General features: G+C 39.7%; 1 long non-coding RNA gene across 1 annotated transcript; it reads left to right on the forward strand.

The window, feature by feature from the left end:
* The first annotated feature begins 1,014 nt into the window (after positions 1-1,014).
* Positions 1,015-3,943, forward strand: LOC119882245. Its single transcript, XR_005440478.1, has 3 exons — positions 1,015-1,097; positions 1,456-1,544; positions 3,618-3,943. It is a non-coding gene; the product is annotated as an uncharacterized LOC119882245 (long non-coding RNA).
* The last annotated feature ends 7,242 nt before the right edge of the window (positions 3,944-11,185 follow it).

Genomic DNA, 11,185 nt, shown 5'->3' on the forward strand with positions numbered 1-11,185 from the left:
CCGACTGCAGCATCATCTCCACACAGCACAATAAACCGTGTTGTAGAGTGTTGTAAGACAGTACGCAGGCACAAACCACTTAACATGCTGTTTTCTGAGTTTACTGGAGATTTATTAAATTAATACATGACAATCATTGATTGTCTGTTCTATCTGAAGTCATAAAGATTACATTAGTCATGAAGATCAATTAACCCCGGTACCATGGGATCACTAAAAGGAATGTTAGAAAGATAAATCTGATCTGAATTTTAAACGTGTTTTCAAGAGGAACACACTTTCCAATGTAAGGTTTGCCAAAAAATGTCCACAAGGTAGGTGATTGTAGTTATTGTCAAAAATATATGTTCTCCTTTTAAAAAATATAGTAATGTAACTACATACACGTGTCAGTGTGCTATACAAATATTGTAAATCAACACATTTATTGTATAAATTACCAACAGTATCCAATGCCACCTCTTGGGAGCTCCGATCACAACATGGTCCACCTGGTCCCCCACTATAAGCCGAGGCTTAAATCTAGCAAGCCTGAGATAAAAGTTATTAAGAAGTGCGGGGAGGAGTCGATGGAGAGTCTTAAAGGGTGTTTTGACTTGGAACTTGGATTACCTTGTTTGACACTTGCAGGAACCTGGAAGAACTTAACTCTGTGGTGACAGATTATATACAGTTTTGTGTGGACAGCATAATCCCAGAAAAAAAAACATTAAAGTTTTCCCAAATGATAAACCATGGGTAAATAGGGAACTTAAAGAAGCACTGAAACTTTTGAGCAGGGGGAGGTGTCCCAAATGAAAGTTATACAAACGACTGTAAACAAAAATATAAGATGAGGGAAAATGATTTAAGGCAGGCATGGCAGGGAGTGTACACAATGATAGGGAAGGAGGAGAAGAAAAGAGACGATATGACTTTGGCAAATGATCTAAATACATTCTATGCCAGATTTGACGCATCTGATTTTTGCACTGAACGTAATGTGATTAGGCAACATCTGGACTATGGCCAGCCCTTGGTTATAACAGCAGAGGAGGTGGGTAAAAGTTTTAAGAAGATCAATCCACATAAGGCAGCTGGAGCGGACGGGATCAGAGGTAGGGTTCTGAAGGAGTGTGGGGAACAACTTAGTCCTGTGTTCAGACAGCTTTTTCAAATGTCCCTGGATTTACACCAGATTCCCAGGGTATGGAAGACTTCTCTCATAGTGCCAGTACCAAAAACGTCAAGACCGTCTGTCTTAAATGATTATCGACCAGTTGCTTTAGCATCAATTGTAATGAAGAGTCTTGAGAGGATTGTCTTAAACCAGGTCCTGAAGGAAGTGCAACATAAATTGGACCCACTGCAATTTGCATATAGGAAGGAGAGGAGTACAGAGGATGCTTTGTTATTTATGCTGCATAATATTTATTGTCATCTTGACCAAGCAATATGTACGTGTTCTTTTTGTAGACTTTTCATCTGCATTCAATACTATCAGACCCCATATTATGATGGAGAGACTACTGCAGTTAGGTGTAAATGGCCACATCGTCAGAGGGGTAAGTCTTTTTTGACTGACCGAGTACAGTGTGTCAGAGTAAATAAGGCAGTGTCTTCTCCTATTATTACTAACACAGGGGCTCCACAAGGGAGCCCTATTTCCCCAGTCTTATTTACCCTTTATACAAATGAATGTAGAAGCAACACACCTGAGCATGTTACTATTAAATTTGCTGACAATACAGCACTCATTGGTTTGATTAAAGGAGACCAGCTACCAGGAGTGGGTTGGGTGTAGGGCTTCTGTTGAACACCAAGAAAACGAAAGAAATCATTTTTGACTTCAGAAGTGACACCACCCACCAACCACTTACTATGGATGGAGAGAGTATTTAAATGGTAGATGATTATAAAAACTTAGGAACAATAATCGATGCAAAACTGTCATGGAATTTTAATACAGATGTTATTTATAGGACAGGGTTGCAGCGTCTATATATTATGTGTAAACTAAGACTTTTTAATGTGGACAGAGAAATAATGGTCCTCTTCTATCGCTCCTTTGTGGAAAGCATCCTAACTTTTTGTTACATTGCCTGGAATTTCACATTGTCGGTGAATAATAAAAATAAACTGCACAAGGTAGTTAATATGTCCAGTAAGATTGCAGGGGTACAGCAAACTAGCATCACCAGTCGGTGAGGAAGGGGCAGGCGATTTTTAGAGATGTATCACATCCCCTATTTGGCGAGTATGAGCCGCTATTCTCAAGCAGGAGGTTTAGGGTGCCATGTCTCCGAACCAACTGGGCCCGCAGGTCATTTTTACCTATTAGTATTGGATTTTTTTAACAAAGAATGAGATAAAAAAGAGCTGAATCTTGGAGGGTCGGGGAGCTGCACCTTAGTGTAATTTGTCCTCCAACACTGCACGCACAACTGCCATAATGAAAATGAACAACACACTAAACCAAGAGGAGGAAACTAAAAACTAAAATGAAGACCCTCTGTCAGCTAACTTTCTGCAATACCTATGCTAGCTAACTACAGGTGGCTAACTATAACTTAGTTAACTTAGCTAATTAAACTATAAATTGTTACGTCCCAAGGTCTGGGGGTATCCTGGACGCAACATAAAAGTGTGGCTTCCCACTCTTCCCATTCCCAAGCAATGCCAGAACAAATGAAATACAATTTAGCAGTTTTATTAGCTTCAGAGTTGAGCAGTGCCCAAAACACTCTTAAGAAACCTAAAACTTTCCTAAAACAAAAACAAAAAGTAAAAAAAAGACAAAGCTCTAAACTAGGCCTCTAATCTCAAAAACAGGGAACAAAAAGGGCTTCTCACTCTTACACACTGCTAGTAACTGACATAAGGACAAAAGAAGAAGGTTGTTGTCAACAACAACAACGCTACACTATTTAAAGTTCAATGTGTCCACTACATAGATTCACTTACAAGTCTCATCTAATCACAACCGTTCTCTACTCATGACTAATAGACATAACACACAGTACACAGGCTCAGGTTGGGAATGGCAGAGCGAGAGAAGGGAGTCTTCTTCTTCTTTATGGAACTTTATTGGCGGTTGGCACGCAACGAAATGGTGCATTACCGCCACCAACTGGTATGGAGTGTGTATCTGAATGACTACAATTATTTTATACCAAACAAAACAAAAATAAGACTCAGATCCTCTCAATCATATTGATTAATCTAAGATAATGAAAAACAATTCCATAGCACTTATTTCTTGAGTTCTTTCTAAGAATTTCTATTAAATCAAAGTGTATTCTTTCCATTCTAAGATTTTGGATAATTTCCCTCCGTTTTCTCGCATACTTCTTACAGTGTTGTGTATGACATGTTCGATTGTCTCTTGTTGCTCACAGTATTCACATCTGCTGGTGTTATGTTTACCTATTTTGAATAAAGTACCGTTTAATCCTCTGTGCCCAAATCTAAGTCTTGATATAAGTGTCTCTTCACTCCTGTTTCTTTCTGCACATGTCATTTCTCCCACTCTCCTCTGAATTATGTAAAACCACCATCCTTTCCTCTCTTCCTCCCATTGCTTTTGCCACCTTTTCTTCAATCTCTGTTTAATAACGTTCTTTATTTCTGTCTTACAGATGTTGACTGCCACATCGATGTCTTCTCTTTTTGTGGCCTCCTCTTCAGCCTTATATGACATTTTGTTTCCTTTAATGCCAATATGTGCTGGCAACCACAAAAATATGACTGCAATGCCCATCATTTGGATTCTATATAATGTTTGCAGTATTTATATCAAAATGTCTGCTCTGCTGTCTGAGTGACTGTTCTGGTCTTATTTCCTCTATCCATTGCACTGCTAATAGAATTGCTAGCATTTCTGTTACGTCCCACCCTTTGGTGGCAACATGGGACGAACAACACCCCAACACTGACCCAAACTCAACACAAATAAACACCTTTAAAACAACCAAATCAAGGGAATTTATTAACATAAGTAGACAATAAATTAAGAACACCAAAAACACAAGAACTTAACACAAAATGCCCCAGCTGGGAGGCAGCAAGGCTAGCAGTCCCAAATCAAGAAGGGCCCCCTCCTGACACTTGCACAGCAGCTTTTAAGTAGTACCCAAGGTGGTACTACTGGCAGTGGTACTGTTGGACTGACTTTTAAATCAGTTAATTCTAACTCTGTTGCTTTTTGTATAACTGTCCACCCAAAGCTTTTCTCTCTCCTTTCCTTTTCCCAACAAGATTTTAAAGTGCCTTGTGCTGGATGATCTTCACTATGGCCCTTTAAATTAACCCAGTAATTCAGAGATAGCTGGATTCTTCTTCTCTCTAGTGGCATTTCTCCCATTCCAACCTGCAGTGCTGCTGATGAAGTGGTTTTAAATGCCCCTGTACATAATCTCAAAGCCTGAAACTGAATGTTGTCTAACATTTTTAGAGATGTGCTTGATGCAGATCCATACACCACACAACCATAATCCAAGTACTGATCTAATTAATCCACAGTAAATTGCCTTCAGTGCTGTTCTGTCAGCCCCCCAATCACTTCCCACCAAACACCTCAGAACATTTAACCCCTTCCTACATTTGTCCAGTACTTTCTGGATATGTACACCCCATGTTATTCCCTCATCAAACCATAAACCCAAAAACTTAAAGTGTTTCACTCTTTCTAATTCTTGATGATACTACTTTAGGTTTACCTCACTACCAATTCTTTTCTTTGTAAAAAACATTGTCTTTATCTACTCAGAATTTAAAACCCCATTTATATGACCACTCTTCTGTTTCCATAATAGCCTCCTGTAGTTTTTTTTACAATAAATTCCAGGTTTCTTCCCCTCTTCCGAATCAATCATTTTCTCCATTGTTTTGCATATGTTGGATGTTAAAGCTATTGGTCTATAATTCCCCAGATTTGTACAATCTTTACCCGGTTTGCGTATTGGCACTACCACAGCCTCCTTCCAGCTCTGTGGCAGTTTCCCATCCTCCCATACTTTATTATATAGTTCCAGTAATATATCCTTTGAATTTTGAGCTGGTTTATCATTATATAACAAATCTGATCGTTTCCTGGTGCTGACATCTTGGTTTTCTGGAGAGTGCGTATTAGTTCTGTCATTGTAAAGGGTCTGTTTAGTAGGTCATCAGAATTTTCTTCTTGTTGTAACTCTTCACTCTCCCTTACTGTTGTTTCCCTCCCTCTTTTTCCCTCTTCACTAATATTATTTTAACTGTGAATTGTTACAAAAGTTTTAGCCAGCATCTCTCCTCATCTCTCACTGCTATTGTTTGTCTATCATTTAAGACTTCAGACTCTCTTTTTTCCCCCCATTCATTCTTTTTATCATCCCACAAACTTTATCTGTCTCCCTTCCTACTGAGCAACAAAATTTCCTCCAATGTTCTTTCTTTGCACTTGTTATGATTCTCCTTACATTTGCTTGTAACTTTTTATGTTCAATAAGATTCTGAAAACAGTGATTCATTTTTAACGCTTTAAAAGCTTTATTTCGAGATTTTATCGCTCTTCCACATTCCTTTGTCCACCATGGTACAATCTTACTTTTGTGCTTACCTGCCTTTATCTTTATTGACTTCTCTGCAGCCTCTAGAACAACTTTACAAAATGAAACATTTAAATGATCAGCATCTTTATTTCTATCAATTTTTCCAATTTCTTGATCACTAATAATACCATTCAGCACTACTGAATGACCATTTCTGAAATCCTACTGTTTCATATTCCTCTAGACTCAAACCTACTACTATTACAATGGGATAATGGTCACTTCCTACAGTCGTTCCTTTAACTACTTCCCATGTGCATATGCCTGCTAATGAATCTGACACTAATGTAAGATCTAGTGCTGTTTCTGTACCACTTCCATCATTTAAACACACTAAATTTGTCGTCTCCATCACCTCCTCAATCATCGTCCCATTAGTATCACTGCAGTACCCCATAATGTGCTATGGGCATTAAAATCCCCACAGCAGATCACCTACTAACTGTATCACCAGTTCCTCCAGCAACTCTAATGACAATTTATTACATGGATTATAAAAGTTAACAACTTTGATATTTCCTTCTCTAGTCCATATTTCAATTATTAAGTATTCCAACTCTTTTCCTTTCCCTAAAACTCTATATTGCATTCCTTGTTTTATATATATTATACATCCTCCTCCACTCCCCTCCCCTCTATCTCTACGGATGCTATCATATTGTCAGGGTTGTGTGGTGGTGAGGCAGGACCCAAATGCAGGACAAGGATAGTGCAGGTATAGTTCAAGGGGTTTTAATAAACAAACAAAAGGCGTGCTCACTTGCAAACGGAGTGGCTGAATCCAAAATAACACAGTCCAAGAAAACAAAGGTGATCCAACAGAATAATCCAGAACAAGCAAGACGAGCCTAAGCACAAGGTAACAGGAGGTAATGACCCACCAAAGACGAGACAGAAACACCAGGTATATATACAGGGACTAACGAGCAGGCGGGAGCAACACAGGTGACAGACATGAGACTAACAAGAGACAGGCAGGCAGACAGAGCAGGGGAAAACAGAGAGACTGACATGCAGAGGGATCACTGGGGTAACAGACACAAGCAGACCGATCACAACCAAACTAACACCAACAGGGAAAACAGACTGAGGATGGGATAAAACAGAACTCATAGCAGACATGGGTAGAACACAGGGGTACACCGACTAACTATGACAGATGCTGGACACAGGGCAATAGACAGGACAGAACACATGTAACCAAAATACCAGACAAGAATCTAACTTCAGACCATAACAGAAACTCATGTAAACAAAGAAACACTGACCAACTATAACACAGGGATCATAACAGACAGAACCTAGATGAGAACACAGAATACAGAGCAGACGAAAATAATGCAGACGAGAACTAGAAGCAAATACTACGACATGAACCAGGGCACAGGACTGGGAACAAAGACATGGAACCAAAACGGACTAAATAACTGATACTGAACCGACAAAATAATAAACTCAGAGAAACTCAGGACAGGATCGTGACACATATCCTTTAATAACAAACTCTAATTTTGATTAAAGCCATGTTTCTTGAACGCATATGATTTCTGGTTTATTTTTCAAATCTTTAATAAATCCCTTAAACTCTTGACCATTTGCTATTAATCTTCTTGCATTCCATTGTACAATAATCAGCTTGTCTTATCACCTGGGCCTCCCGCTTTCCCATCTGCTTCAAGTCTTGTTTTGATTTGCTCCCAAGATACATCTTTTATGGCCAAAAACTTCTCAGCTCCCTTAACTATTATTTTAATTTTCTAGGTTTTGTGTTTAACTTGATCAGTACAATTGATCAAATAGGCCACAAACATAATAATCTTATCCACTGACAGTTCTGTATTTGTTTTCTCTGTTTGACCTGCGTCTATTCTCGACACCTGGATAACTTTGTCAGTATCAACCCTTCTTCTTTGTCCTTTCTTCACTGCTTATGTTGTTAACTGTTTTAACCTGCTGTATTTCCACAGCCCTCTTCCTGACTTCACATCCACCATATGTTACCCTGTGTTGGACACCACAATTACAACATTTATCCTGGACATTTTCTTTCTTCCACTCTGTGCTCACCTCCGCATTTAGGACATCTCTGCTTCCCTTTGCAAACTGCTGCTATATGCCCATACCTCTGGCATTTGTAACAGCGTAGTGGTGGAGGAATATAGGGCCTAACTGGAAAGCTCATGCATCCTACTTTCACCTTTTCTGGAATTAAGGACTCCTGAAACTCCAGAGGAACCGACAAGCTCTCAACCCTTTTACCATTTATTGTTCTCAACAGTCTCTTAATTCTACTCACCTCGCCTCCACTAATACTGCGCTTGACTTTGTCCAAGTGTTCTTCTACAGGTATCCCTGTTATCATTCCCCTTGTAACTCTACTCTCACCCAAAGTCTTTCTCTCACTAATAATTTTCTTGCACACACTTTCGACTTGCAAGGCTTTATTTTTCTGTTCCTCCGTTTTGCATGTTATCAATAAGCTTCCGTCTCTCAAAATCTTTGCCATTACCACATCTCCTAGATTCTTTTTTAATTCCCTAGATACTGCTATCGGACTTAAACCCACATGCTCGTCTTCTTTTCTAAACTTGAGGATGATTTTAAATTCCTCCCTCACAGCCCTTTTCTGCACAAACCCACTGCCTTCATTGGAACTGTTCTCTTCCAAACTACGTTTACTTCCATGACTCAAAATCCACCCTACATCTCCTCTCCTATTTACCCTCGTTCCTTGTGCTCTCCTGTTAGCAACTGGAGTCCAGTCACCAAAATCCATTTCCCCATATTCTTCGACTTCCTGAGTCGCCATTCTAGTCCAGTCACAAACCAGTTTATGCCAACTGCCAATTCCCACACATTTCTGAGCCCAGAAAACAGGGTCTTGTTTGTTCTTTTCTGAATTCTACCATTTCTCAGTATGAATGTGTTCAAACGTTTCGCTCCAAAATCCACCGGCAACCTTCTGTCCAGAGAAGGGAGTTCTTCTTCTTCTTCTTTAGGGTTTAATGGCGGTTGGCAAACCAGTTTAACGGTGCATTACCGCCACAAGCTGGACTGGAGTGTGGAACGAGAGATTAGGCAGGAAATAAATGAAATAAACAAAACCAAAAACAAAGAAAAAAAAACAACATAAATTAAAATCTTTTTCCTAACTCAGTTTCTTTGAGAAACTTAATTATATGACAATATATCTGGCCTGCTGTTTTCCCCAAGAGACCCGCCAATGAGATATCATGATGTTTTGCCTTCCGTAATGACTGAAAGAGGCGTTCCCTATTGATAGTGTATCTCCTACACTGAAGGAGAACATGTTCAACCGTTTCTAGTTGGTTACAATATATACATTTCCCAGTTGGGTGCTTACCTATTTTATATAATGAAAGGTTGAGACCTGTATGTCCTATTCTCAGACGAGTGATTATATTTTCTTCCCTACGTTTCCAGCCCACCATCCTTCCGGCACCAACCTGTCTCTGTACATTATATAGGTGCCTTCCAGTTTCACTATTGTCCCAATGCTCCTGCCAAACTGACTGTGCATAGGTCCTGATAAATGTCTTAGCTTCATCTTTAGTTAAAGGGGTTTTTAGGTCTACATGTTTGATTTTGAGTGTTCCTTTGGCCAGAATATCCACCTGCTCATTTCCCTCCACACCAACATGAGCAGGAACCCAAAGGAAGCATGTGGATAAACCTTTTAGCTCCATCCTGTACAATATAAGGAATATGTCATTGAGGATTTTGGATCTAAATGATGATTTGCCAGATTTAATACTCATTAGAGCAGACAAGCTATCAGATGCAATGACAGTATTATTTGTTTCCCTCTCTTCTATCCATTGCAGGGCCAGTACTATTGCAGTCAACTCTGTGGTATACACTGAGACATGATCTGATATTCTTTTCTTGATATATGACTCACTTGCTGGGAAAAAGACTGCTGCACCTGCACGCCCTGCATCAGGATCTTTGGAGCCATCTGTGAATATAAACATGGAGTCTGAAAAATGTAAATCAAAGTAATTCTGTACTATACTGCATGCTGGAAGTTTCTTTGACATATCCTTCAACTCCTGCTGTATGTTTAGATCTACAATTGGTGTTGGGAATAACCAGGGAGGAATGGAAGACTGTGACACTGTAGGGCTGTAGTCTAATTGTCGTAATCCTATGACTTCTGCCTTTGCATCACCAATCCACCCAAAACTTGTGAAATTTGTCTCATTGTGTTCCCAGCAATCTATTAAGAGACTCTTGGCAGGATGAGAGTCACATTGCCCCTGGAGATTAACCCAGTATGCCAACATTAACTTTACTCGCCTGATTCTTAACGGCATTTCTCCCATTTCCACCTGCATTGCTGACACCGGAGATGTTCTGACTGATCCACTGCAAATTCTCAAGGCCTGAGCTTGTAATACATCCAACTTCTTAAGGTTTGATTCTGCTGCTGACATGTACGCTACACATCCATAGTCAAAAACGGATCTCATGAGTGCCCAGTATATATTTTGTAGAGCTGCTCTGCTTGCTCCCCACTCTTGTCCTGACAGACAACGAAGTATATTGATGACCTTTTTACACTTGTTCTTAACTTTATCTAAATGAGTATTCCAGGTGAGCTTCTCATCAAACCAAACCCCAAGAAATTTAATTGTTTTGACTTGCTTAAGTGGTTGTTCATATAACTTCATGGAAATAGGCGTGACTTTATGCCGCCTTGAGAAACAGATCACCTGTGTTTTTGCAACAGATAACTTGAATCCCCATTTATTTGCCCATTTTTCCACAGCAGCTATTGCAGCTTGCATTTTCTTACTGACGTGCAACACATTGCGGCCTCTTACCCACAGAGCCCCGTCGTCTGCGTACAAAGATTTCCCTACGCTTTGTTCAACCTGAGAGAAGATGTCATTTATCATTATGTTGAATAGCAATGGGCTGCACACACTACCTTGCGGAGTTCCATTTTCCACCTTATATACACTGGAGTATTCTGTGCCAACTCTTACTTGTATTTCCCTGTCAAATAGAAAGTTCATAACCCAATTATATGTTCTACCACCAATACCCAATGACTTCAACTTAATAAGTAACCCTTCTTTCCAGAGCATATCATATGCTTTTTCAACGTCAAAAAATACAGCTATCAGTATTTCTTTGTTGGTCTGTGCTTTCCTGATGTCTGATTCTAGGCACAGTACTGAATCCATTGTATTCCGACCTCTACGGAACCCACTCTGGTACGGGTACAGAAGAGCTTTACTCTCTAGGAAGTATGTTAAACGCTCTGTGACCATTCGTTCCATAATTTTGCACAAGTGTGAGGTTAATGCAATAGGTCTATAACTGGAAGGGTCTGACTGATCTTTTCCTGGTTTTGGAATGGGCACTATTATTGCTTGTTTCCAAGCTAAAGGAAGTTGGCCAACATCCCAAACTTTATTAAACAAACCCAACACCGTGTCTAGTGCACTATCTGTCATGTGTGCCAACATTCCATAACATACAGCGTCCTTCCCTGGAGTGGTCTGACGAGCACTCGTAATTGCTCTTCTTAGCTCAAACATATTAAACGGTAGATCTAACGGATCTCCTGACACCTCCCTTTTCTCTGT

This window comes from Micropterus salmoides, unplaced genomic scaffold, assembly GCF_014851395.1.
Source record: "Micropterus salmoides isolate LMB-PRFRI ecotype aquatic unplaced genomic scaffold, ASM1485139v1 Ms_hic_scaffold_3, whole genome shotgun sequence".
In the NCBI taxonomy this organism is placed as follows: domain Eukaryota; kingdom Metazoa; phylum Chordata; class Actinopteri; order Centrarchiformes; family Centrarchidae; genus Micropterus; species Micropterus salmoides.